Here is a 24,774-nt window from a genome sequence, read left to right as displayed (position 1 = left end):
CCTTCGCTTCTAAATAGAGCCACCAGAGTTGGCAGCTCCTGCCATGCCATGTAATCCCGTGACGTCATACAACATGACGACCAATCAGTGCCCCGGCCATCTTACCTGCCAACTACCGCCTGCCATTGGAATGCGTTGTTTTTCGATAAGAATTGCGGCTCGAACACTGCGATTTTTTCAGCACAATGATTCTTTTCAACGCTGGCGTGTTAATAAAAGTGCCAACTGAAATCTACAAACAAATCTGAATATAGTAACCTAGCGCACCAAGCGGCAATTTCTTAAGCGCGGACGGTCGACCAGCAAGAGCTATGTAGAAAAGGTCTTCGAACATCACAGGTGGTTTACCCTGTGGCGGCATCTCTGTAGCAGCCGGAGAACAACCTCCGCGCATGGTCAGTGATGCTCTGCCCGCGGAGTGTGCGGAGAAGCAGCAGCACAGCCCCGCTGCCGCCAACGCCGCCGCTCTCTCCCCATGCAAGAGCAGCAGCTTGCATTCGCCTATGCGAGTGGATGCGAGTCGCTGGCTGTCAGCTCGTTTCCATGTGATCCCGCCGCCCGATGGGTTACGAACGCCGTACTCCACCGGGCTTGCCCAGGCTCCGACGGTGCCCGCTGGCATGACGGTAAGCGCTGCTGCCTTCAGTTTCTTTTCTTACCACCGTTTCGTTCACCGGTGCATCGTCGCCTCGCAGCAAAAACAGTGCGGTCAGAATCGACGACGCTGCGACGTTTGGCGCGATCGCCTTGGGATGCGGAGCGCTGGAATTTGGGGGCGAAAGCGGAAAGGTATTGTTTTTATCGCGTCCGAGGCAGCGAGCAGTTCGCAGCAGCTGTTTCTCGATCCTGTGGCGCCGATATAATGCTTGTGGTGCGTGCGCTTTGGTAGCTGCATGCACGCGTTGCTCCTTTAGCTATTTTTCTTTTTTTTTTTTTTTTTTTTTTGTCGTGTTGAATATTCGCATCCGCCGTGCCGTTGACTGTTGCTTCGCGTATGTCATCGCCGTTCGCGAAATCACCGTACAACTTGTTCGCGCTCGCATTATTATTGCCGCGTCGGACACGCAATTCTGATAAGCTCGTCCCCCAAAACTTCTGTGTTCGTTCAATCCTTAACGCCTGACGATACACGTCTTGCCGTTCGCTTCGCTGAATTTTGTGGTATAAACGTTTCGCGCACTGTTGTTTATCGGAAGTGGCTTTATGTGTTTCCTTGTTCTGTTTGGTACCATCGATCACTTTTGACATCTACGACCGGTCTTGCTACTGTTTTATTTGTTCAGCATAGAAGCGCACACACATGTTTTCTTAAACGCGCGAACGTGTAGCAAAGGCCTAGCAGACGACGCGTTGCTTCATGTGTGCGCGCGCTTCGAGAAATTTGGACCGCTTGAATTGCGTTTGGGAATCGATTAGACTTCGCTTGCAATTCTCGAGTGAATGTATTAAACATCGGCTCCTAGCGCCTGACAAAGAGCATTAGCATTCGCTTTAACCATGCTAAGAGCCTCTATTGGATATACGTCTTGCTTTAGTGGCTTAATTAATTTTGGAAAAGTCACATTGAGCCAGTTCAGGCGCTGTGATGTGAAACCTGTCAGATGGCTCCGTTACGTATTTGTGAAAGCGGACCATGGTTTGCTGTAGTCAAGTTCTTTTGAAGCACGTACAAAGACTCAACTTTTGGTATAAGCTGCTATCACGACGTCACTTTGTATATTGACGTCATTTGATATCGGTGATGCCATCATTATGCGACTTGCCTTTTTGACATATGAAAGAATGCGCGATGGTTCGAAGCAGTTTTATGCGAACATTTTTGCTTCCCAGTGGCTGACAGTGAATCGATTATTTTCGGTACGTGAGCCAATTAAGCTTCATGGGCAGGCTATTGGCGATGTTCACATGAGCGATCGAGTTGAACAGGCACTGTGCTGAATGCAACACGTCCTTCGCACTCACTCCGAAAACGGCTCACGTGGGCAGTTTGGAGTGGATGTCTGATGTCGTTGGGAACCTTCGGGAAATCCTTCACAAGATTGTGCCACTTGGTTCCTATGATAATTGCAGAGCAACAATTTTAACGCGATATCGTTAAGTGTCCCGTTACAGAGAAAATCTGGCTTCGCGAGCGAAAAATTGCGGACATGGCACCGGCAGGTGGCAAATGGCAGCTAATGCGGCCGAGCACCGACTTTTAGAGGTGTGTGAGATTTAACGAGATCACATGTCAGAAAATTGGGATGGGGCTTGGGTTTATTTATTTATTTAAAATACCCTCAGGGTTCAGATGTACGTTACAGAGGGGAGGTGCGCATACAGGATGTATATATATATATATATATATATATATATATATATATATATATATATATATATAAAACAGAAGGTTAATACAATAAGCGTACAAATCTCTGAAAAACAAACAACATAAAAAAGAACAACGAGGTACATGGGTAATTTAGGAAGACGGCATAAGTGTAAAAAAACAAGAAAATATAAAAATAGAATAAGCAAAACAGTATACAATGAAGATAAGCAAATAACCATACAATAAGTTTTAATACTAGGCAAGAAATAAAGTTTGTAGCGCGGATTAAAATTTTTCTTCTTCAGTTATACTTGTTAGGGATGCAGACAGGTTATACCAATCATTACAGGTGCGGAGAAGAAACGAGTTAGAATAGGCAAGTGTGTTTGAGTGTGGAATGTTAACCTTTTGACTGTGGTTACGGCGAAATGAAATGTAGGATGGTGGTTGAACCCATAAGGAGTGCAATGTTGAGTTATGGTAGTATATTTTATAAAAAAGTTGCTCATTCAAGGTGGTAAGTTGGAATAAGGATCAACCTTCCACTGATCTTGGATGCTGAGTCAGCCACGCTTCTCCTATAGTACACTCAGGCACGTTGACGTGGCTTGGTTAAAGCGGGGCTTCATATGTCGGGTGGTAGCGTACACTATCACGGTACACCCTTAAAGGCGGAACTTAGGTGTCCCCCATAATTTTTAATTGCTAGTTGTCGGCTATTTAATTTGGGTAATATCACTCCTTAGATCATTGCGCACCAGTCTGTGATTGGAAGCGTCTATAAGAGAATTTTTGAAGCGATTTCGTTGGTTTCATTTAGACACAATTAATGGTCGAAAGCGCCAGTACTGAACCCCATCACATATACGGGGGGGGACACGCCATCCTATAATGAAGTAAAAATGGAGTATTATGCCATCTAGCGAATCATATCAGAAGCAAGGTATGCAGCTCAAGCCCTGGCCTACATTTTTCATCACCAAAAAGCGTGATAGCCATGGTCGGCAAAGGAAGCAGAAGCTCTCGCTGTTGCAGATATTTTACCCCAGATTTCAAACTCCTCTAAATGCTAACCTCTAGATATCTAGTGTCGAAGTTAAATGACCCATGCAATTGCTAATTGCATCAAGTGAATGTTATTTGTGTTGACAATATGCCTTTGTTGCCAACAGTATATAATTCTGTAGATTTATTGTGCGAAAATCTGTCCCGAGGTTTGAAAAGATACCCATGCTTCTATAGGGAGTGCGCTATAGGACACTGTACTCCATTTTACAGCCTTATAGGGTTATTACTGGCGACCCTGTCTGGTTGCTGCACAGTTTAGGCCCAAAGGGCCTTAACGCAGTGCGCGCGGCAACCGCCAATGGGGTGCCTGGTGTTGTGCCCTGCCAAAGCAGCCCAGAAATTCAGCCGGACGCCAAACTTCTCCGGCGAACGCCTCCTTCACAAAATCCGGATACTTTTCTGCAAAGCACCGGTGCACTGGAGGCGAGCCGTGCCAAGGGGACAGAAGCAACGTGTTTCAACATGAGCTGAGCATCCAGACAGCTCGGCGCCGTGGCCCTGGCGCTGGGCCCCCTCTCGCCCCGCGGCATATTTGAATCAAGAGCGCAGCATGCTCTCCCATTGGCCCTGCGAAAGTGCTGCCGTCGGATCGGACCATTTGAGCGTCAACAGTTTCTCGGTTTACGGAGCCTCAAGTGCTTCCGCTCGAGACTCTCCAGTGTGAGTTCGTCACTAACGTCCAGCGGCAGCAGTTCGCCTCCTGAGAGAGCGGACGCGGTGGAATCTCCCCGGCCGTCACTGCGCGAAAACAGTCGCGTATGGCTATGTTAGCTTTCGGCCCCAGAGCCGAACTCGTGTAAATGCTTGTATATATAGTGTATAAAACCTTTTCTTCATCTCACCAACGCCGACTCGGATCCATCGCTACCGCCCAGGAAGCTGACAGCCCTCGTTCACGAAACGGGTGACGAGCGCTACGCAACCAACTCCTTGGCACAACCCTGTTGACGGTGGGCTACTGTGTGATAACTCCACCGGCATAACACAGGCTAGACATCCCACCTTGTGATTGCAAAGGTGTGACCTTTCAGGCAACGACACCTAAGACCTCTCTTTATATATACCACATTGAATATTTTCACCATCCCACCCCGACACATGTTCCGAATACGCTCAGTATTAGACGATTTTCAGCATGGCGTGAACACCGTCACGAGGAAAGCATGCTAACGTTTTATACATTCTCTAGTCCACGAGGACAAAATAATAGGGTCGTAACACTAGTGATTAAAAACATTATATACTTGGCCGCATGAATTAGTCCTTTACAGGATAAAGTCCTGTAACAAACTAAGAAAAAAAATCTTTCATGGTAGAATACACTCGTCCAGATTGTTTAGATTTTACAGAACAAATTTTTTGTCTTGCATTCTTCTTACTTTGTCCTGTAAAATCTAAACATTCTGGACGAGTGTATTCTGCCATGAAAGAACTTTTAGAGCGCAGCTCTTTGGCGCTCGTTCCTGGGTTTCGCGTCGGCGTCGGCCTCGTAACCAGCGCCTCCCCACTTTCATCCCCCCAGTTCGAGCCGGCGCTTGGCAACCGAAGCCTCGCAGGAAGCGCGGAGCAGCCGGAGAACACAAGGAAAGGAAGGGGGTTTGGGGAGGGGGGTCGCCGGAGGAAGCGCTAGCAGCGACTGTCTGATGCCGCTGCCGCCGCTAGCGAGTCAAGACAACGTGACCGCGTAGATAATAATAATAATTGGTTCACAGGAAGGGAAAGGCGCAGTATCTGTCACACGAGTTCGTGGACACCTGAACCGCGCCGTAAGGGAAGGGAAGAAGGTGGGAGTTAAAGTGTAAAGAGAGAAAGAGGAGCCGTAGTGGAGGGCAACGGAGTAATTTCGACCACTTGGGGATCTTTAACGTGCGCTGACATCGCACAGCACACGGACGCCTCTTCGTTTCGCCTCCATCGAAACGCAGCCGCCGAGGTCGGGTTCGAACCCGGGTATTCCGGACAGTAGTCGGGCGTCTTACCACTGTACCACCCCGGCGGGGCATGACCGCGTAGAAAAACTGATTTATTTTTTATAGGAAGGGAAAGGCGCGGTAACTGTCTCACTTGTTTTCTGTGGACACCGCAACCAAGCCGTAAGGGAAGGGAGGAAGGCGAGAGTGAAAGTGGCAAGAGAGAAAGAGGAGTCGTAGTGGAGGGCTACGGAGTAATTTCGACCACCTGGGGATCTTTAACGTGCGCTGACATCGCACAGCACACGGACGCCTCTTCGTATCCCGTTCCTCTCGCTCGTAACGCGTCCCACGGCTGTGACAACCTCGCGAGGCACTTGTATAGATCTCGTCTTTGAGAATCAAGCATTGGTGTACCAAGTCGAACAAATATTAGTCTATTTCTCCGACCACAAAGCTTCCTTCATGACTGTCAAGAACTGTTAGTGGAGTCTTTGTTAAAGGAATACGTGTGAAAAATAAAAAAAAAAAATTCTGTGATAGCGCATACATGTGTTGCTCGATTTCTTTGCCTCAATCTATCGAAAAGGTGAAACAGCTTATTTGCTGCGCTCAAATTTCGCATTAGGAAGTAACGTAATCGTCGGTAATTTTTTTTCTTAGTTTGTTACAGGACTTTATCCTGTAAAGGACTAAGTCCTGCGGCCAAGTATATAATGTTTTTAATCACTAGTGTTACTACAAAGGTTTTGTCTTGCATCCTTTTTTTATAGCCCGCCGGGGTGGTTCAGTGGTAAGACGCCCGACTACTGTGCCGGAGTACCCGGGTTTGATCCCGACCTCGGCGGCTGCGTTTCGATGGAGGCGAAATGAAGAGGCGCCCGTGTGCTGTGCGATTTCAGAGCACGTTAAATATCCCCAGGTGGTCGAAATTACTCTGTAGCCCTCTACTACCGGCTCCGCTTTCTCTTTCCACTTTCAATCCCACCTTCCTTCCTTCCCTTACGGCGCGGTCCAGGTGTCCAGAGTAACTAGTATGACAGATACTGCGCCTTTCTCTTCCTCTGAACCAATTATTTATTATTATTATTCTTTTTGCCAGGTGACTATCTATCCCTTGCAGGCTCTAGAGGGCTGGTCCAAATTGTAAGGGAATCCCGCAAAATTGAGATCTGTAAATAAGGGAATAATATTACCACCTTTTTACCGGACAATACTTCTAATCACCGCTACAATCCGCTTCCACTTGTGAAAAGTCGGGGGAGGGGGAATGATAAATGGGGAACCACAATTAACGCGCGAGGGGGGAAGAAGGATGCGGTGCATTGGAGGTAGGTTCTGGACAAATTTCGACCGCCTAGAATTCCTTAACGTGTACTGATAAAACGACGTTATGAGCAGGGTTCTATAAAACCCTGCATTCCTTAATTTACGGTCGCCGGCCGAATCTTCCTATGACGTGCGTCATAGAGGGCATATTCTATGCCCCAAATGTTCGTGGCGTTGGCGATAATCTCGGCAGTGAAAGCGTCACGTAAGCTGTCAACTTTGCCGAGACAACTGACGCTCGTTCGTACGCACCCATGTCAGAGCGTAGTTCTTTGTGCGCTCTTCTGTCACAGCGGTTGCGAGCGCCGCGGCCTTTGGAATGGCGTTCTTAATTAAGCACGTGCTGACCCCCGAACCTCGTCAAGCATATTTTTCGGCTGAATTAGAGCTCTTGCAAAACACAAGCACGTTTTGGACAACGAAAGATTATACTAATAATAATAATTGGTTACACTAATAATAATAATAATGACGTCATAGAGGTCTCGACCAATCACAGAGCACCACCACAGTATGCGCGAATGCGTGCCTTAAATGGCCATATGTCAATCAATTGCCAAATATTAGTTATTTGCTAATTAATTACTATTTAGGAATAATTATTGAATAATTAATAAACACCTAATAATTAATTACCTACCTACTTAACGATCAATTACTAATCAGTGCCAGTTGCGTGGCAGAATGCGGCACTCAGGTTTTCGCCTTTCACTACTTTAGTCTCTAAAGTCCCTCGTAATTTTTTCATCGCCGTGGGTGACTGCGCTTCCGTTAGTCCGATGACAGTTGCGTATGCACTTGTCACTCAGATCTCCGCTGCAAATTAGGGAGAAAAGTCCGGCAATTTTCTTTTTTCGGGCTTCCCGTGCTTCGCGTAACTCTGATTCCAACAGTCGTTCTTGACGCCATCGCTATTTGTGGTATTGAGGGTGGTCTTTATTAGGGCATTGCGGAACGCGACATTTAGCCATTTTCCAGACTTTGTTGCTTCGCGGAAGCAAAATATTTCTTTTAAAAGTCTGTAATGGCTCATGCTGTCGTGGACAAAATGTGTCCCACGTTTGCGGCGGCTCTGATTGGCCGAGCCGGGATGACGTCATAGAGGTTTCGACCAATCACAGAGCACCACCACAGTATGCGCGAATGCGTCTTATATGGCCATATGGAAATCAATGATCATTTTCTAAATAATTAATTAATCACTAATTAATGACTAATTAATTTATTACTTAACTAATTAGTGACTAATTAATCAATGATTACTGATTGGTGCCAGTTGCGTAGCAGAATGCGGCACTCAGGCTTTCCCCTCTCACTACTTCGGTCTCTGAAGTCCCTAGTAATTATCCTATTCTCTCTTTTGGGTGCTGTACCGAAAGCGGTATAGCATGTGCACCATATAGCTCTCACAAGCCGACGACAGTTAAAAGCATGGCTACCACTCGATCATGATTCGGAAATGCTTGGAACACCTGCTGTGCCTGCAGGCGTTCTGTGGGAAGCGAGCGGTCCAGCGACGCTTCGATGGACAAAGCACGCCACGTGCTGTGCTCGCCTTTCCGCACGATCGACATTCATTAATTTCCCACCGCTTACCAAGTTTCCTCGCTAGCGATTATTTCCAAGCATCGAACGTTGAACATTGTTCTTGGAGTTTATGAGAGTCTTATTTGCTTGTGCACCGTAGAACCAAACGCAATAATGTAAACAGATTTGTTGAAGCGATCGATGCTTTGGGCACGCTGTATTGAGGAGGTCCCGACGTTAGCAAGGCGAGATGCTTGCTTTGCTATGTTTGCGAAAACGTGTGCGCAAGACGTGGAAGCAAAACATGCAAGGAAATATAACGTGTGATATGACGTCACATTAAGCTGAGACTGGTAGTCACGAATGTGTATGTAATGACAAGTGGTGTTATGTCATGCCCAGTCATGTCTTGTGAGTCGCTATAGCTTAGTCAAGAGGCATAGTCACTTGTCGATAGTCAGTCAGATCGGAGATCCTATATGCATGGCTATGGAGTCCATGGCTTCTAATTCAACTAAAGTCATGTGCATCACCAGTGTCATTTATTGACTCTCAAAAGTGCTGAGTCATGACATTCTAGGAGCTGCTAAAAAGCAGCCAACACACATGCTTTCGAATTTGTGCAGTGCAGATCTCTGCACTTCTCTCGACGTTTTTTCACGGAGTTCTTTGATATGTCATTGAATATCAGCGCATGAGTGTTCTTTTAGTTTCGTCCAGAGCCAGGATCGAACCCCTCGAGCTTGAGCTCGGCGTCCGAGAGCCAGTGGCCGGAATCTAGAAACTGCTCAGGTCATGCCCGGAAATGGGAACTGCCTTTACATGAGACGTTGTGCTAGCTGTGTTTCGTTTCTTGATTGCGAATGGTTAGAAACTATCCGAACGTTGCACTTACTGAAATCGCCGGGCTGGAAAAAAAGAAGGTGAATATGGCCAGCGCGGTTGTACTTGGGTAACGGGTCGAGACAAGTACTATACTGTCTGTCATTCTTGTGTCGCCTCCTTGTCACTTTAAAATGTGTGATCTTACTCCAGCACAGTCAGCATGGGAAGGATCGTGGGGCGACAATACAAGAATAACATGCACACCATTCATTGTCCTGTAGGGCAGACTGTACGAGGTCCACATCAGTGGTGATTAGCGACAATTCGTAGCCTTAGGAAGGCGAAGGCCTTTAGACAGAGCCTTCTGCGGATGAGTTTCAGAGTAAACTGTTCACGTTAAATCACAGGACAGCATAGACCATCAACATTTAGTTAGGAAGGCGAAGGCCTTTAAACGGAGCCTTCTGCGGATGTTTTTGATCGTAAACTGTTCACGTTAAATCACAGGGCAGCATGGACCATCAACATTTAGTTAGGAAGGCGAAGGCCTTTACACGGAGATTTCTGCGGATGATTTTGAGGGTAAACTGTTCACGTTAAATCATGTTAAATTACAGGACAGCATATACCATCAACATTTAGTTAGGAAGGCGAAGGCCTTTACATGGAGCCTTCTGCAGATAATTTTGACCGTAAACTGTTCACGTTAAATCACAGGACAGCATAGACCATCAGCATTTAGTCACACAGGTGTTATCTTACCGTTTAAGAGGGGTAAGTCCACTGACGCACTTGGAAGCCCCTTTGAATGTAACATTGAACCATCGTGGGGATTTAAGTGAGAACGGTGTAAATTTAGTCTGTTGGGGAATAATGTTATGCCATTTGGGTTTCAAAACTATTGTCTACGTGGGCGCCCGAAGGAGAGAAGACGGAGGAGGGGTGCATTGCGCGCCACCATATCCGCATATCTATATATATATATATATATATATATATATATATGAAGGAAAGAAGCCAGCAGTCAGCGAAACCAAGGAAAGCGTTGGGGATGGTACTTTATGTCTTTTTTTTTTAATGTTTACCTGGATAATCACAGAAATTAGTAATGTAATCTGTTTAGGGGAAAGATAATTAAACACAAACTAGAAGAAAATATATATATATATATATATATATATATATATATATATTGTAGGGGTGTGTTTATTCGGTGAACCCAGGTGATTCCAGCCGCTCAGGGGAGACTCGCAGCGAAGCGTCAGGCGTGGCGAAAGAGCAAGGCAGCGAACAACTTCTTCGTCCTTGAGAGCGGCAGCACGCGACGTATGTCAGTGGTTATATCGATGAAGATTACCACACTACAGTTTCCCCCCGGGCAGAGAAGGAGCCATCCTGGCGACTCATGGTGCCGAAAGGACAGACGGATCGTAGTAAGGCTTGATTCGGTCCACATGAACTATTTCGCGTCCACGGCGACGCAAGTCCGCAGATGGCGTAACCGGCTCAACTACGTAGTTTACAGGAGATGTTTTTTGAAGGACTCGGTATGGACCGTGATACCGAGCAAGAAGCTTCTTTGACAGGCCGGCGGTTGTGGCAGGAACCCAGAGCCACACCAGGGAGTTGGGCGCATATGAAGGCGCCTCACCAGTGTCACGATGGTGTTTTTGTTCCCACTGATTTTCCTTTGTAAGCGAACGAGCGAGCTGACGGCATTCTTCTGCGTACTGGGCGGCGTCCGAGAGTGGCGTCGATTCAGAAACATCAGGGCGGTAGGGAAAAAGCGCGTCCATTGTGCAGGTTGGCTCGCGCCCGTAAAGAAGAAAAAAGGGAGAAAATCCGGTGGTGGTCTGTATCGCAGTGTTGTACGCGTAGGTTACGAAGGGAAGAACGTGGTCCCAGTTGGAATGAGCGTCGTTGACGTACATGGCCAGCATGTCACTCAGAGTACGGTTGAAGCGTTCTGTCAGGCCATTCGTCTGAGGGTGGTAAGAAGTAGCGGTGCGATGAATGATGCGACATTCTTTCAGTAGGGCCTCGAGAGCGTCGCACAAGAAAACGCGTCCGCGGTCACTGAGCAGTTCCTTCGGAGTCCCGTGGCGAAGAATCAAGTTGTGGAGAATGAACAAAGCAACGTCTCTTGCAGAGGCAGAGGGTAACGGTGATGTTTCAGTGTAGCGAGTCAGATGGTCTACTGCCACAATAATCCACCGGTTTCCAGCAGGAGTAGTCGGAAGAGGGCCATAGAGATCTATGCCAACGCGGTCAAACGGACGAGCAGGGCAGGGTAACGGCTGCAACGAAACAGAGGACTTCTGAGGAGTTTTTCGGCGTTGACAAGATTCGCAAGCGCGCACGAAATGTCTTACGAAGCGGTACATTCCACGCCAGTAAAATCGCAGACGTAGGCGCGTGTAGGTTTTCAATACGCCACCGTGAGCACATTGTGGGTCACCATGGTACGCAGCACAAATGTCGGCACGGAGATGACGCGGGATGACTAGAAGCCACTTCCGTCCATCAAGCAAATAATTGCGGCGATAGAGAAGACCGTCACGAATGGAGAAGTGGTGGGCTTGGCGGACGAGCGCTTTGGATGAATGACCGGGAGTAGGACTTGAGAGAAAATCCAAAAGTGCATTGATCCAGGGGTCATTCCGCTGCTCGGTAGCCATGTCGATAGTTGTAAGAGTCGACAAATCGTAGGCACAGACGTGGTCAGACGAATTATCTCTAGGCAATGGCGAGCGGGAAAGAGCATCCGCGTCCGTATGCTTTAGGCCTGATCGATAAATGACATGAATGTCAAACTCCTGGAGACGAAGAGCCCAGCGAGCAAGGCGACCGGATGGGTCTTTCAGAGAGGCAAGCCAGCACAAAGCGTGGTGATCGGTCACAACGTAAAACGGTCGACCATACACATAAGGACGAAATTTTCCGATAGCCCAAATAATGGCCAAACATTCCCTTTCTGTGACTGAATAGTTAGATTCTGCCTTTGTCAATGTTCGGCTGGCGTATGCCACAACATACTCGCTGTAACCAGGCTTACGTTGGGTAAGGACGGCACCAAGCCCAATACCGCTGGCATCAGTGTGGATCTCCGTAGGCGCAGCCGGATCAAAGTGGCGTAGAATGGGCGGCGAAACCAAAAGGCGGCGTAAAGTGTCGAAGGCTTTATCGCAGGCTGGAGTCCAGGCGGAAAGGTCGGAGCTGCCGGCAAGGAGCTGGGTCAGAGGAGCGATGATAGAGGCGAAGTTCAAGATGAAACGTCGAAAGTAGGAGCAGAGGCCGATAAAGCTCCGAAGCTGCTTCAGGGAGGTTGGCTTCGGGAACTCTGCAACTGCGCGAAGTTTGGTGGGGTCGGGAAGAATGCCGTCCTTAGAAACTACGTGGCCTAAAATTGTGAGTTTTCGGGCGGCAAAGTGGCACTTCTTCAAATTCAACTGAAGCCCAGCGCCGGCGAGACACGTGAGGACATCCTTTCAAGATGTGTCCGATCTTAGCCGCTTCGGACATTACTGGGTCGACACGTTTGCACAGGTCAACGATGTCCTCTATGTAACTTGTGAATGACTCTTCGGCATGCTGTGTGCGCTCACGCAAGCGTTGTTCTGCTCGGAGTTTGCGAACTGCAGGACGGCCAAACACTTCCGAAAAATTCTTCTTAAATGCAGACCAAGATGGCAGGTCTGCCTCATGGTTGCGAAACCAGAGGTTCGCCACGTCGGTCAGGTAAAAGATTACGTTACCTAGCTTAATAGTGTCGTCCCATCTGTTATAACTGCTGACACGTTCATACGCCGACAACCAGTCGTCGACGTCTTGGTCAGCCGTGCCACTGAAGAGGCATGGATCACGCTGCCGTAGAACGCCAGAACACAGTACCGTGGTTGGTAGGGGCGCCGATGTCGAGGTGGTCTCGTCTGGCATGGTGGAAGCAGTGGTCAACGTGCGGCTTCTAAGTTCCAGGGTGGATGGGAACGTACCCAGCACCTCCACCAATTGTAGGGGTGTGTTTATTCGGTGAACCCAGGTGATTCCAGCCGCTCAGGGGAGACTCGCAGCGAAGCGTCAGGCGTGGCGAAAGAGCAAGGCAGCGAACAACTTCTTCGTCCTTGAGAGCGGCAGCACGCGACGTATGTCAGTGGTTATATCGATGAAGATTACCACACTACAATATATATATATATATATATATTTCATATTCCCACTAGCAAAAGAGCACACAGCTTGATCAGCATGCTCAGGTCACGCATACTCATATAAAACGTCTTTCATGATTGCGAGCTGGCTTTTTACGTTACACACTATGACTAATTTTGCCGGTCATGTGACTTCAGTGAAAAAAAGACTCGCGGCACTGAGAGTAACGTTTGATGTTTTATTTTCCTACTTTCAACAAGATTCGTGAAGTTTATCGCCAGAAGGTGAGTTTTGGTGTAAATTGGTGGCTAATTTTGGCAGGAAATGGAGAAAGGGAAGGGGGGGGGGAGATAACACGCTCCTGTAACGTCACATCTCGTTTTAAACCACCTCCGTCCATCATATTTAAACAATGGGTGCCTCTGCCTTCGGGCGCGTAAAGCAGCACCATTTTCACCAGTGACTGAAGCGTGAGCTTCTTATTAGCATAATTATCTTCTGTAAGACGGGAGTTGCTGGTTAAATGTCTGCCGCTGAAGAGGTGCTGAAAAATGAAAACTTCGCACATTTTGCTTCTGTCTCGGTTGCATATGGCTTCTCTAATTAACTTTCTCTCATGAGTCTAATTAATTGCATCGCTTAATGCATTGCAGTAAACTTGAAAGTCTCGTAACTGCTGCTTCTCCCACGAGTTGCTAAAATTGCCGTCTTTCGGCACACACGTTGCAAAGGGAAATAAAAAATAGAGAAAGCACACTTCCATTCAAGTTTCCGCTGCCTCGGCAATTACCTCCATATATTTGCTTGCTACGTGAAGCGATAAAGTTTGCAATTTCTCTGTTGGCTAGAGAACTTAAGATGGTGTTCGAAATTTTCTGGAGCCTTTGCTATTTTGCGCCGTTAACTTGCCAGCCCCAAAGAGTTACATGGACACGTAAAAATTATTGAGTATATAAGGTACAACACCTGATTAGTTAATCATGCAAATCAGTTAGTACTATGGGCCTCGTCTAAATGTAGCCACGATTAAAAAAAAAAAAAGAAGACGGGTTGCCCTAGCCACGAGAATTCAACTGAGGCCCGTCGAGGGTCGCTTGTACTGTAGTTAGTATGTAGTATTTTTCGCTCTCCAAATTTGCTGATTAGTGAAGACTAATTAGCTAACTTTCCAGTTATTTTCTTTAGAAACAAAGAGTCAAGAAGTTGTAGATCGTCCTGAAAAACAGCTTACTTGAATGTTTACACTAGGTTACTGATTGCGTTAAGTACAGCTATATTTACTAGCGTTATAAGTTAACTCGCACAAAAAGAAATCTTCCACTTTTCAGCGATGCCATTCCTCCATCGCAAAATTCGTCTCATAAAAAAATCAGCGAGATTAATCATCGTCATCATCATCATCATCATCATCAGCCGGATAATACCCACTGCAGGGTGAAGGCTCCTTCCATGTTCCTGTACTTAATCCGGTACTGTGCTAGCTGCATCCAATTGAACCCTGTGAACTTCTTAACCTCGTTCACCCACCTAACTTTCTGCCGCCCCCTGATACGCTTTTCTTCCCTTGGAATAAGGTTTGTTACCCTTATCGACCATCGGTTATCCTCTCTTCATAATACATGCCCTGCTCATTTCTTCTTCGCCCTGCCGTGGTGGTGCAGTGGTTAGGGCACTCGATTACTGTGCTCATGGATGCGGGGTCGAATCCCGGCCTCGGCGGCCGCTTTTCGATGGAGGCGAAAAGCAAGGCGATGTCTGTGCTGTGCGGTGTCAGTGCACGCTAAAGAACACCAGGTAGTCGACATTTCCTGAGTCCTTCACTACGGTGTCTCTCGTAGCCTGAGTCGCTTTGGGACGGTACCCTATAAACCAAAGCAAACCAAACCGTTTCTTATTCTTGATTTCATTTAGAATATCAGTAACTTGAGTTATTTCTCTGACCCACTCTACACGCTTCCTACCTATTTACCTTACAACTAACATTTTCTGTTCCATAGCTCCCTGCGTTGTCCACAGCTTAAGTAGAACCCTTTTCGTTACCCTCCAGTAAGATTCTTGCGGCCTAAACGCTTTGAGACCTACTTTAGCACAGCAGGCTACGTGGAGACGTTATCGTCGGTGTAGTAAAATGAGGGACATGGCCTTCGAGTCAGAGTAGGGGACACTAATGTATCTGACATCTCTGATTGCTCCTTGGTTGGGGAAGGCGGCATCTGTGAGGTGTTTCGCTACTTTTACGCATACCCTTTAGGATCTGACAGGCCTGTTTTACACTTGAGCTCCGCTATATTAAGGCAGCATTATTCGTTCCCGGCTGTGGCTCGATTCCCACGCAGATCCTGTTCCGTGTACATTTGTGCCTCTATATTGTCCCACACTCGTTAGCATGCAGTCGCAGGCTACCACATTACTTGAAAGAGGGTTTGGCATATGTGATTTAACGTCCCAAAGCGAGTCAGGCTATGAGGGATGCCGTAGTGGAAGGCTCCGGTAATTTTGACCACCTGGTGTTCTTTAACGTGCACTGACATCGCACAACAAACGGATTACGTGAAAGACAGTGCGAAATAAAGCCCTCTTTTATACCGAGCCAAGCGCCCGCTCCTGTTTTGAGCGGCGTCGTTGTAGGCCTGACCTCTGGGATGATACAAAGTGGCCCATCAGGGTCCACCCAGTTATCACAGTTGGCTCTGGCCAACCTATAGGGTGCGACATTCTGCTCGACCTCGTGCAGCCCGCCATGATCATCTGGAATGCAGAAGTCTCGGACAGTCTAGTAAATGGCATGGATGGGATCCAGAGGGAACTATTAACTTTATTACGTCATATAAAGACAGTAAGGCCCAGCGTGAGCATCCTATATGTTGCAAGTGGCAAAGATCAAGCTGGTGCACAAGGTTCTACTCTTCTTCGGGCTACCTTCCATGGTCATACGGAACATTGACGTCTTGAACAGCGTGGTTCACGGCAGCGTATAGGCATCCTTAGAGACCCCTTGACGCGTGGAGGCTCCACGATTAACGCAACAGGAGCCCCTATAGACTGCCAGTATACGGCACTTGCAGAGACCACAGCATAGCAGCGGGAGTGGCCATCTACCTGCGTAATGCTCTTGCAGTACCGATCAAGGCTTCCAATAGGGTTGGTGAAGTGCGGATTGCAAAGTTGGACACCAGCTTGCCGGCAGTGGCTGCCCACTTCTCACCTGCCGTGATCAGCGAAGGAGTCGTACACTTACTGCACCACACATTAACGGCGCATAGATACACACCGGTTTTGGTAATGGGGAACCTCAATCTACACATCAAAAACTCAAGCCACATATGCGCAAAAAAAACAAAGTCCCGTTCCTCTCCCTCGTAACTCCTCCCAATGCTGGGACGACCTCGCAAAACACAGTATACTCTCTTTCAGAATCAGCCATTGGTGCAGGAAGTAGAACATATTATATTTATACGACTATGCGGGTTCCTTTACGATCAAGGACTGGGGGAAAAATGTGCACACTGAAGGACGAGTGTGTCAGAAAATTAAAGCTTGTTCTTCAATTGTACATACCTACACGGGCCTCAATACACCTAAATAAATGTGCTCATGTTTTGCATTGCAGAGTATCGTAATCGTCGGTACAGTTTTCTCACTTTTGTACCCCCTTACCTGTATGTGTTAGCATAATTCAATTACACAAAAATTACACTAGCCTGAGCCGATGAATGGTGCAGTAGTAACGAAAGTATAAACGAATTCGACAGTTCGAGTAAAACAACATGCTCCTCCTAATGATGTAGTAATGAAACCATTTATCTCAATAAAATATTTCGTTTGGCTGGGAGTTCGCGGTGGCGCCAAGACACCGACACCAACGGTGGCTAACCGAAGTGCTCCTGCGAAATGCCCTTAATCCATTCAGCATCGAAACGGACCATGTTAAGCTCGGATAACCACGGTGGCGCTAATCACCGAACAGCCACTTTGCTGCTCCTGTGGTTTGCATTCCAAACCCGGTCTCAGGACGGCCAAATCCCAAGTGCTGAGGTCGAGAATACAAGGCGCACGGGCCAACGCTTGCCAGGCCAACGAAGCACAGGCGCCGCTCGGAGTCCGCGGTGGCGCTACGCACCGACACCCAAGGGCCAACAGAGGTGCTCCTGCGGAGTCCTGTTTCGAACGACGTGGAGGACATTAGCTCGGAAACCCACGGTGTCGCAACTCACCGACACGCCACACTTGGACGTGCTCCTGTGGGAGGAAGGTTTTGCACTGAGCATGGATAGCAGCTTCGACCAACCTGGGTTGCTATACCTACCCTCACGCAAGTGCAGATTCCTACCTGCTTCGTAGCTAGTGTCTTCGTAACAGAGTCTACATTCCACGGCAGTTGTAAGGCTGTTGGGCCTTCTTATACCGACAAGGTTCACACGTTGGTGAGTGCAAATTTGCACCTTGGTGTAAACATGCCTTAACTACCACGATATATGGCATGGGACGGGAGAGGGAAATCAAAACTCTCCCATTCTCATGAGAAGATCCTACATACGTTTTCATGTTCCAGCTCCTTTTTTGTAAAGTGACCACACCTAACAAATTCTAGAGAGAGTACGTCGTAGGCGGGCATAAGAGTGCATTGCATGGGGCTGTCGAGTAAAGGCGGGACAGCTAGCGGCAGAATGCACTTACTTAGACAAAAACTTTATATAGCTCGAGACAAATTCTTGTCCTCAGAACGTGTCGCGGAAGTTGTCCACTTGCAGTGGTACCTAAAGTTGTGTTACGTCAGTGTGAAACAAGTATCTGTTCACTGTCCCACTTGCCGCATCGATGGCTCGACAATGGATAATGTCAGTTGCTGCGATTCGAGCGAGGGACTCGAACCCACGACCTTAATTTACGACTCGCACCTATATCTTCTCTCTCTAAATGGTACCAAAGGTCTTAGGGAGAGAGAAATAGAAGGTAGAAGATACGAGTCCCAAAGTATGATAAAGGGTTCTAGTCCTGAATTAAGGTCGTGGGTTTGAGTCTCTCGCTTGCGTCACAACTGTGATGCCAAGCATTGTTGAGCCATCGAAGCGCTGAGTGGGACAATCAGCAGATACTCCTGGGCAAGGGCTTATCCACTCTTTACAGCCTCTGGCGCGCCATTTGATTTTTGGGTATCACTAACGAACCTCCCTCTGGCGGCAGGTTTAATCTCTTTCGTGTAAATTTATGACGCAACCGTATTTTGGGCAGCTTTCTTGGTATTCACCCTTTCTGTGGCTAATTAGCATCCATCTGCTAGTATAGTAGCGATATTCATTCGAAACGGCATATGTGCCTGTATGTCCTAATAATATCTCACTACACGACGTGACCTAGCGCGACGGTCGTTTTCGAATGGGGTGTTATTGCGCTAGCGAGCTTTTGTTTTTATGCACTTACGCAGTCTAAAGTTTTCCGACATTCTTTTGTCGTGTTTGCTGCTAGATAGGTATGGTGGCCCGGGTTCTAAATGTATACACGAGACAACGTATATATCTTTTATTAGTTCAGCAGGCGCACCTATGGGTACTCCATTTTATCAGTCATATTAATTAACCTTCTTTGCAATTCGTGGGCGAACTTCTTAGGCAGCAAGCATTAATTGCATAAAATAAGCGTGCCATCGTGTAGTTGCGAAAGCTGGTGATCAAGGGCAAGAAAGGAAGGCAGTGTCGAATTTTTTGAAACAGGAGTCTATGTCCAAGTCTATGTCTCATGGCAACTTGAGCTGCACACGTCACGACCCTCCTCACGAGGTTGCCACTGACAGGTAGTAGTTGGGAGGTAGCAAAACCGGAGTTCACCTCTCTTAAAGTTACTTGCCTGCTTGTTTGCTTACATTAAACATGTGTGTGTGTGACGTCAGCAGCGAGCAGTGTTTCACGTGGTTTAACCGCATAAACTCGCATGTTGAGCCAGCTGAATTCAGACTGCTTGGAAATAGATAGCGAACCTTGTCCATCGCAGCAGCTGTCGTCGGAGGCTAATATCCGCCTCGCCAAGCGGCGCTAACAACCGTGGGTGAGAAAAGAGCGACAACGTCGACTGTACATTAACCGTCTAGCAAGATAAACTGCGCTAATCTACTGCCTTCGCACCAAGTTAAACCTCTGCCTTTTTTTTTTGTTTTACTTTTCTCTTTTGGGTTGCGTCCTGGAGCCGATGGCATGTGCGCTACATAGCTCGTATGAGCCGGCGGCAGATGAAAATATGGTCCGCACGCAAGCTTGACACGGGAATGCTTAGAACACCTGTTGTGCCTGCGTCCTGCGCGAAGGGGTCCAACGATGCTCCGATGGGCGAAACACGTCACGTAATGTGCTCACCTGTCTACACCAGTCACGTCGGTTCGTTTCCCGTCACATCAACTGCGAGCTTCCTTGCATTTTCGCTCGCTATAGCGATTATTTCCAAGCACTATTTAACGCTGTTCTTAGCGCATGATTGCCTTAGTTGCTTGTACGTCATAAAGCCAATCACAACGGCACATTTTCACGCCAGCCATTATATGCGCTCGAACACCAAAGCTTAAGACAATTTGATGGGCTAGCTCGTATTACATACTTGCATTTACAAATCTCGACATCGAACATGAACGAGGCGGGAGGCAGCGCAAAGCACTTAGTGGCGTCTCGCCACGTGTTCATTTTAAGCCGATAGCGTTAAAGACACTGTTTTCCAGAGAATATGACGTCGGCGTAAGCGTTGTGGGGGAAAAATAGTGGAGGTTCAACTATCCTTGAACTAGTTTCACGAACGTATCGGCAGCAGTCACTGTTGCCGCTTTGATCTTGGCTCGCTTCCGCACTTGGTAATTTAGAGGCCGGATTTTACATTACGAGCCAAATTTTGATTATTCCGGAGCCCTCCACCATGACAGTACTTTCTATATTCTTTCAGTCCCTCTTTCATCCCTTCTCTTGTGGCGCGGTTCAGGTCTCCATCCAGAGGTGAGACAGATACAGCGCCTTATCTTTGAACCACCCTGTATAGAACGGCGTTCGTATGGGGAGGTTCGTTGGACTACCGTCTACACACCTCCTCTCCACTGCAGCTGGAGCGCGGCGTACGAAAGTCCATGAGAAGTACAGTTTTGTATGACAAAGGAGGTTGGTGCGAATTCGGAGCGTGCACTAAGTTCTGACTTAGTAGTTTTGTACTCCGTAACACGCTGAATCGTATGATACCACGAACCTTCTGCGTCAAATAAGCGGTCCAAAATATTTATACTAATGACGGTGTTAATTGGTCCCACCTAATGGATCACAAACTGGAGTATAAATATCGCAACGAAAGCAAAACGTTGCACTGCAGCCCTTGAGTGGTGCGAGCAGTCGGGTTGACGCTGTAAAATCGGGCATGGCTCGGAAGGCGGAGCTTGCAGGTGACATGGCCATGCCGGGTGGTCTTTCGCATATCTGGTATCTTACGAGTTTATACCAAAGATGTAAGATCTTATAGACGTACAAACTAACATATTAGTGACAATCTGCAAAGTGCATGTACGCAAGCAAGGGTCCGCTGTGAGAGCCGCCCGCCCTACGGCTCTAAAAGGCGGAACTTAAACCCATTTCTCAAGCCGATCTACAATTATCGAGTTCAGACTTTATTCCTTGATATACACGCACGCTCACACACACTGTAAGAAAATAGACCTACTTGGTTGCTTGATGTATGCACAAGTAAAAAAGGCTGCATACTGCTTCTAGTTTTATTTTTATTTTTTTAGACCCTCCCCAACCCTTAGGTAATTCCACTAGGCTAGGACACGCCGTCTTTCTTGAAAGTATTAGATTTTCCTCGGACGCCTGTATGTATGAGGTTGGAGCTGCAGGCGCACGCCAATACAGAGGAACTGTGATTTCTCGCTGTTTGGGCAACGCTGGCTGCCTATGCGGTCAACTAATGGCCGAAGTGAGAAAATTTAAGCAGGTAAAGTGACACGAGTTGCGGAGAGCGTGGGAAGAGAATCATTTTGTATTTGTTGTTTGATGGCCGCGCGTCATGGATTAGATCGGTTCACACTATCCTCGGCTCGTGATGTTGGCACGCGCTCCGCTGCTCGGACCAGGGCATCCAAGCTCGGGTCACTGAGTGGGCCGAAGAGATCACCGACAGGATGCAACTGGCGGCCATCTGGCGCGGCCTAAAATCAAACTGAACCCTCACCTCTAAAAACCGACGAAAAAAATTTATACCCCCCCCCCCCCCATGTCACGCGCCGTAGTAGTGGTATCGTCATATGACCTACGGGCTGCATGACCACTTTGTCATGACGAAACTTTCACTTGATGGTTATCCCCGACGTCCTTGGGCTACCATCCGGTCATATGATGACCTGATTCACGTCACCGTTGACAAGGGATCAGGTATATGTTAACGTCAGTGGTGGTGGTCCCTTGGTGATGTTGGTGGTGAATACTTTTATTGAAAAGAAAAAACGAGAGTGCAGGCCCAAAAGGGCCCTTTACATAAGGGGAGTCCCTAGCCTGAGTCCTCTCTGGACAAAACCGCCGCCCTTGCCCGTTTGGCCAGAGCCCGTTAGGGCTCTAGCGATGAGCAGCTGAGCAGGGCCGCCTCCCATGACACTATGATGGGGGAAGAAGTAGTAGGGGGAAGGGCAGGATTTTTTTACATGCCCGCACCATGTGGTAGACATGGTGTGGGCATGTAGAAAAATGGTGGTGCTCCCCACAGTGTGAGCACCACCCATCTATCTTATTATCAAAACACCTTACAACTGCAGGTCACAGCAAAGGTGTTGGCCTGCAGTCACCGCAGGGTTCATTTGTTCATCCTACTCAGGCCCTTTGCTGGAGCTGGGTAAAGCTGCGGTTTCGCTAATCAGAATTTTGCGAAACCGCCGGAGCGGTTGTCTAGGCTCGGAGCCGGAAAAATCTGGAGGGGGGGGGGGGGGGGGGGGGCGTTGTTCTATGCGAACGACACTATCTAACCACACCCTACCTTTGAGAAGTTACACTGGATAAAGACAGCAAAAAATTGCAGCATTGCACATAGCTTCGCTCAAGGGTGTTTGTGTACTCTTTATAATTTCATTACTTTCTTTGGTTTTGTCATCAGAACCTATTGCGGCGTCCTTACCGGAGAGATTACGTTGACGTCAAGACCTATTGCGATGTCCTTACCGGGGAAATTATGTTGTTGACGTCAGGACGTATTGTGACGTCTCGTTGACACATCTCGGAGAATCTTGCGGACACACCTCGGAGACGTGAGATATTCACCATGAGCTTATAAATGCTTTCGCCTTAAAAAACACAAAAAACGAACCACCCAGTTTTAATTGTGTGTTGATGCGTTGTTGATGTTCACAACTTTAGGTACGCGTCGACAGATTAGCTGCGACAGCGTTGCCATTATTTGTATTGTTCCTTTAAGCTCGTATTCTGACATTCCCTAGACAACTTTCCAATGAAAAGAACGCCGCCGCGGCGTGGTTTAGAAGTTTTCCCAGTAAATAATTCCGAAACTCTCCTCGCTGTTCGCGGCGCTCTATACCACCGTTACCTCGAAGCCTTGCTGAGGGAGTTACCCGCGAGGATTCAAGCTTTCTCTCGTACACAATGTACCAGTAGACTAGCGTTGAAACTTATTCCTCGCTCTTTCGATAGGATAAATATCCTATGTGCCCCCATATTCCGATGCATATTTGCATAACTTGCAACGCATGCCTATATTCGACCGACATAACTGGCGAAGCGACACTAAGTTACAGGAGCGCTGCGTTTAAGTACGAACTCGGGCGGCGTCGGCCATGCTCGCTTCAGCGACTCGTTCGATGCTAACGAGCGCAGCTTTGCGCTGTAAGCAGTAAGGCCTCATCGCTGTGCTGGGACACAGCGTTTTTATTGGGTGTTTGTGTTCGGGGGTTCTTAGCGCCGCGAACTATATGTAATGTCGGGAGTGCGGTGTAGTGCGTTAAGCTTTACCCAGGCAGCAAGGTTCGCCGTGCAATCAGAGCGCTGCGGACTAGAGCTCTTTAACGTACTTTTAAATTTCCGTAGTGGTTGGTCGGCTATCAGGGGAGGAAAAATGATTGGCTATCAGGGGAGAAAAAATGCACGGTAACTATCTCGCTTCCGGGCGTAAGCCCTAACCTTGTCGTGGAAGAGGCGGAAATAAGAGTATACCCTATAGGGGAGGGCTGCGTGAATTCCAATTGTATGCCTAGGGTTGTTAGAAAATGTGGTCGAATCCAACAAGCTCAGCAGCTTAGCGTTAAGCCTCTACATCACTTCATTGCGGTAGGCGTTGTTTGTAGCTTACGGGTGATTTGCAAGTCTCACTGTTAAGTGCCATTCTTATTACGCGGCATAGCCGTAGCGCGCGGTGCGCATGTATGTTTGGTTTGGTTTGTGGGGTTTAACGTCCCAAAGCGACTCAGGCTATGAGAGACGCCGTAGTGGAGGACTCCGGAAATTTCAACCACCTGGGGTTCTTTAACGTGCACTGACATCGCACAGCACACGGGCGCCTTGCTTTTCGCCTCCAGGGAAAAGCGGCCGCCGAGGCCGGGATTCGATCCCGCGTCCTTGGGAACAGTAGTCGAGCGCCGTAACCACTGCACCACCCCGGCGGGGCGCATGTATGTATGTATGTATGTATGTATGTATGTATGTATGTATGTATGTATGTATGTATGTATGTATGTATGTATGTATGTATGTATGTATGTATGTATGTATGTATGTATGTATGTATGTATGTATGTATGTATGTATGTATGTATGTGTGTGTGTGTGTGTGTGTGTGTGTGTGTGTGTGTGTGTGTGTGTGTGTGTGTGTTTGTGTGTTTGTGTGTGTGTGTGTGTGTGTGTGTGTGTGTGTGTGTGTGTGTGTGTGTGTATGTATGTATGTATGTATGTATGTATGTATGTGTGTATGTATGTATGTATGTATGTATGTATGTATGTATGTATGTATGTATGTATGTATGTATGTATGTATGTATGTATGTATGTATGTATGTGGGAGAGGGGTGTTCAGGCGAAAATGCGTTTTCCCCCAGTGAGCCTCTGCGTACAGACTACACACTCACCGCCGTTTTCAAGGAGCCCAACTACCTCCACCCTCCTTCTTTCTTTCTTTCTTTCTTTCTTTCTTTCTTTCTTTCTTTCTTTCTTTCTTTCTTTCTTTCTTTCTTTCTTTCTTTCTTTCTTTCTTTCTTTCTTTCTTTCTTTCTTTCTTTCTTTCTCTCTCTTTCTTTCCTTCTTTCTTTCTTTCCTTCTTTCTTTCTTTCTTTCTTGTCCCATATGACTCGTCTTTTCCATCTCATTTCGAAGACAGCCGTCTATTTTGTATGCTGCGCACACGATCATCCTTTCGCAGAGCGCAGCGCGATCGGACCCGAAACGAAGCCACTTCCGAGTGCCTTTCTCTATACCACGGCGGAATACGCGCAAGGGGGAGGCCCTTTTTTTCGGGGGCTCGCCCCCCTCTTGATGGGCGCGCAGGAGGCGGCAAACTGTCCGCGAAGGGCAATGAAAATTGTCGCCTCCCTCCTCTCAGCTCGTTTGCCAGGAAACGCTATAGCTCCGGCTAGGCTGCCAGGCGTGGCACATGCCTCTCTTTTGGCTCCGTTCTGTGCTTGTCGCCTCTGCGTAGGCGGCAGCC

The 24,774-nt window shown here is 47.7% G+C and overlaps 1 protein-coding gene across 1 annotated transcript in view; it reads left to right on the top strand.

Moving 5' to 3' along the window:
- Nucleotides 1–421: 421 nt before the first annotated feature.
- The window catches only part of Cpes (Ceramide phosphoethanolamine synthase), a 128,791-nt gene continuing 104,438 nt past the window's right edge, over nucleotides 422–24,774 (top strand). The window contains exon 1 of the mRNA XM_084576816.1: nucleotides 422–626. The gene's annotated coding sequence lies outside the window, so the exon portion shown is untranslated. The remainder of the gene's footprint in view (nucleotides 627–24,774) is intronic.

The sequence above is a fragment of the Amblyomma maculatum genome, chromosome 8 (assembly GCF_055883805.1).
Source record: "Amblyomma maculatum isolate TAMU_Amacu chromosome 8, ASM5588380v1, whole genome shotgun sequence".
Taxonomy (NCBI): Eukaryota; Metazoa; Arthropoda; class Arachnida; order Ixodida; family Ixodidae; genus Amblyomma; species Amblyomma maculatum.
The sequence above is the reverse complement of the archived record's forward strand: the minus strand, read 5'-3'. Positions and strand labels throughout refer to the sequence as shown.